This window comes from Canis lupus, chromosome 21 (genome assembly GCF_003254725.2).
Source record: "Canis lupus dingo isolate Sandy chromosome 21, ASM325472v2, whole genome shotgun sequence".
NCBI lineage: Eukaryota > Metazoa > Chordata > Mammalia > Carnivora > Canidae > Canis > Canis lupus.
Genome location: NC_064263.1, coordinates 12,542,722 through 12,547,136, shown reverse-complemented (window position 1 = coordinate 12,547,136; position 4,415 = coordinate 12,542,722). Strand labels below are relative to the sequence as shown.

The 4,415-nt window shown below is 54.7% G+C and overlaps 1 pseudogene; it reads left to right on the top strand.

The window, feature by feature from the left end:
• Positions 1–207: 207 nt before the first annotated feature.
• On the top strand, positions 208–2,650 carry LOC112641929 (calcium-binding and coiled-coil domain-containing protein 1-like; annotated as a pseudogene).
• Positions 2,651–4,415: the final 1,765 nt, after the last annotated feature.

Genomic DNA, 4,415 nt, shown 5'->3' with positions numbered 1-4,415 from the left:
TTTTTATATTTTTTTAAGATTTTATTTATTTATTCATAAGAGACACAGAGAGAGGCAGAGACATGGATAGAGGGAGAAGCAGGCTCCCTCTGGGGAGCCCGATGTGTGACCTGGGATCACATCTTGATCTGCAGGCAGACACTCAGCCTCTGAGCCACCCAGGCGTCTCAGGAGTGGAGTTTCCAATTGCCAATGATTTAATCAATCATGCCTATGTAATGAAGCTTCCATGAAAACCCAGAAGGATGGGGTTTGGAGACCTTCCATGGGTCGACATAGGGAGATTTGGGGAGAGTGGCATGCTTGGAGAGAGCATGCAAGGTCTTCGCCCTTTCCCCATACCTTATCCTACGCATCTCTTTCATCTGACTGTTCTTGAGTTATATCCTTTTATAATAAACTGGTGACCTAGTAAGTAAAATGTTTCCCTGAGTTCTGTGAGCCTCTTTAGCAGATTAATGAACCCAAAGAGAAGGTTGTAGGAGCCTCCAATCGTAGCCTATTGGTCAGAAGTACAGGCAACAACCTGGACCTGCTGTTGGCATCCTAAATTGAAAGGGTTGTTAGAAGCTCTAATTTGTAGCCGATTGGTTGGAAACAGGGGGAACTGTCTGGCTGACACCTGGCATCTGAAGTCGAGGTGAGGCCATCCCATAGGACTGGACTCTTACCTTGTGAAATCCAATGCTATCTCAGAGAGTGTCAGCCTTGAGTTGAATTGTAGGACATCTACCTGGTGTCCAGAACATTGCTTGTGGTGGTGTGGGGAACATTCCCTCTTCATACACACATTGAAATTGGGTCCATGAACCAGCTGTGGCATTTTCTTAGGAACTCAAGCTTCTGAAAATCCCCATATAGTTAATGCTGGGAGGAAAGCAGGTAAAAATACAATCGAATTTATTTTTTTATATTATTTTTAAATATTTTATATATTAGTTATATTAATTAGTAACTGCTATCATGCCTGGAAATGATCAACCATATATCATGTCAGGGGTTTATTTGGTTTTGTTTTGCTCTTTGTCATCTATTGTGTTATTTATATTTCCAAAAAGCCAAATAAATATCATTCTTATTTTTTTTAGAGAAATTTTCTGTTTAGGGAAGGTGAATGAACAGCTGATCCGGGTGTGGGAGGGCAAATAGCTTGAGGGCAGCGTGGAAGAATCATCCCTAGCCAGGCACCTCCCGGAGATGGAGTCAATTTTCTGAGTGTAGCATGGACCTTCCTCCCAACACCCAGATGGAATGTCACTAGACCCTTCCCACGGGCACCGTGCCCAGTGCCAGCGACTGGATTGACATCTTCAAGGTGGAGGCTGCCTGTGTTCTGGATTACCACACGTTTGTCTGGTCTTCAGTGCCGGAAAATGCAGCTGCCGGCTCCCCTGTCCACACCAGTGTCCAGTTCCAAGCCAGCTACCTGCCCAAACCCAGAGCCCAGCTCTACCAATTCTGGTAGGTGAACTGCCAGGGCTGGGTGTGTGGGCAGAGTCCCCCTTTGCAGTTCCGAGAGCCAAGGCCCACGGATGAACTGGTGACCCTGGAGGAGACTGATGGTGACGCTGACATCCTGCTGGTTGTCCCCAAGGCCACTGTGCTGCAGAACCAGCTGGATGAGAGCCAGCAAGAGAGGAATGACCTGATGCAGCTGAAGCTGCAGCTGGAGGGACAGGTGAGGGAGCTGAAGAATCAAGTACAGGTTCTCAGGCGGCCCTGGCAACTGCCAGGAGGAGCACGCGGAGCTCAGGGAGCAGTACAAGGGGCTCGCCCGGTCCCACGGGACCTCGTAGAAGAGAGGGACATCCTGAGCCGACAACAGGGAGGCCATGTGGCACGCGTCCTTGAGCTGGAAGATGACATCCGGACCATCAGTGAGAAAGTGCTGACAAAGGAGGTGGAGTTGGACAGGGTGAGGACACGGTGAGGGACACGGTGAAGGCCCTAACTGGGGAACAAGAGAGGCTCCTTGGGCAGCTGAAAGAAGTGCGAGCACAGGGAGCCAAGTGAGGCTGAGCTCCAGAGGGCACCACAGGAAATCCATCGCTTAACTTGGGAGCTGCAGGAAGCAAAGGGCCGGCAGGAGGAACAGGGTGCTCGGGCCCAGCGACTGCAGGACAAGGTGGCCCCGATGAAGGACACCTGGGCCAGGCCCAGCAGCGTGTGGCCGAGCTGGAGCCCCAGGGAGCATCTTGGAGGAGCCCCGGAGCTCGCAGCCTCGCGTCAGCACGAGGCCGCCCTTTGGGGGCGCAGCCCGGGCGCCCCGTCCACGTGGCTGGGTCCGCGCGGCCGAGCTGGGCCTGCACCTGGAGGAGGAGCGAGGCCGGCGGCGCGGGGAGCGGCGGGGGGCGGGGGGGCTGCAGGGCGCGGGGCAAAGACCAGAGCCCGGAGCGGGGGCCGGGGGGGCGGCGTACTGCGCCCGGACAAGGCAGGGCAGGGGGACAGCCCGAGCCAAGGGCTCAGGAGCTGGCCCGGGGGAAGGATCCCAGCCTGGTGCAGGCGGCCGGGAGCCGCGGGAGCGGACAGGGCGCCCCGGCCGCGCGGGCTCCGGAAGGAAAGGGGCAGGTGCAGGAGAAGCGGGAACTGCCTGCTACGGGAGCAAGCCGGAGGCCTGCCCGGAGAAGGTGGCGGGCGGGAGGTGCAGTGAAGGCGCTGCTGCCGCGGAGGCGAGCCGCAGGCCCAGCCGCCCAGCGCCTCCGACAGACTCCGAGGATGGGTCCCAGAGGACGCGAGGCTCCCTCCCCGCGGCCCCCGTGAGCCTGGGGACAGAGCTGCCCTCCTGCGGGGCCCCGGACGCTCCTGCCCTGGGCGTCCGCCAGCCGCTCCCTCCCGGCGCGCCCCAGCCTCGGGCGCCAGGACGGCCCACGTGGAGGGACACTGCTTTTTCAGCACCCAGGACCCCTTTACCTTTGAGTGATCTCACCTCCCCCCACCCAGGACACGCACAGACACACGGACACACACGCACGCACAGACATGCACTTAGGTCTCTCGCCTCTTCTGACACCCTGGGCTCCAGGGCCTTCTGTCCCCCAAGAGCCGCTCCCCGAACCATTCTCTTTCTTTTCTTTTTTCTTTTCTGATTTTATTTATTTATTCATGATAGTCACACAGAGAGAGAGAGAGAGAGGCAGAGACACAGGCAGAGGGAGAAGCAGGCTCCATGCACCGGGAGCCCGACGTGGGATTCGATCCCGGGTCTCCAGGATCGCGCCCTGGGCCAAAGGCAGGCACCAAACCGCTGCGCCACCCAGGGATCCTCCGAACCGTTTTCATCCGGGGCTCTGGCCTTCCTCTCCCACCTGGCTCGTTGCCCAGGCAGGGCCCTTCCCAGACCAGCGGCTGACTCTACTCCCTGACAGCGGTTTGGAGGAACCAGGATGGAGGAGACCTTCCCCAGGGGGAATAGGATCAGCCCCTCCTGGGCCTGGTTGCTCCGTCACTGACACCAGCCACCACACCACCACCACGTACACACACACTCACACACTCACATACACTCTCTGATGCCCCAAAGCCAATTCCTGGGGCACCCCACCCTCTCTCATTCGGGGTCTGTGTTGGTTTACCCGAGTTTTCTCTGGGGCCTGCATTGAGGCAGCAGCACGGACGCCGCGGCCCCTTGAGGTCTCTCTCAGTTCTGAGCTTCAGTGGTTCTCTCTGCCTCCGCCCCCCCCCACCCCCCATTGCCTTCTGCACCCCACCGCGGCCTTTTCCACAGCATTAGATATGAAGTTTGGAGATTTCTTTTGTATTTTGAAGTTTTCTGTACTCTGTCTCCTGCCTCATCCTGCCACCTTCCCCCCCCCCCCCCCCCGCCCCCAGTGTCCTCACATGGAAAGAAATAATGCATTTGTGCCTTCTGTGAGGGATGAGGGGAACAAATGGTCCCAGGTATCCCCATTTCTCAGTCCTTTCTCCATCTCCAGGTTTCCCCACAGCAATAAGAGCTTTCCTTCATTATCCCTCCCTCTGTCTGTAGTTGGGACAAATATATTTATATGATACTATAACGATTCTAATAAGATGTGTTATTATCATGAAAAAAAAAGAAATCTTCTGTTTAGCAGGAATTGGATGTTAATAAGCATTATGTAAACAAATAAATAAAAGCATGAAACAGGCCTCTTTGGCAAGGGTCGGCAAAGAGCTAAACATTAAACAGTGGCCTGTTTCGATATGGTCCTTGAGCTAAGAATTGTTTTTACATTTTTAAAACACTGTGCACAAAAATAGAGAAACTTGACCACAGGAAAACCTGGCACCTTTAATATGCTAATGTGTACTGGGGTGTACAGCATTTCTCAATCTTGTTTGAATGCAGAATTTCTCCTTTATTTTTTTTTATGGGGCATATTGAGGAACTGTGTTTTATGGAGTGTGTTCTGGGAAACACTGCTCTGAACAAATTA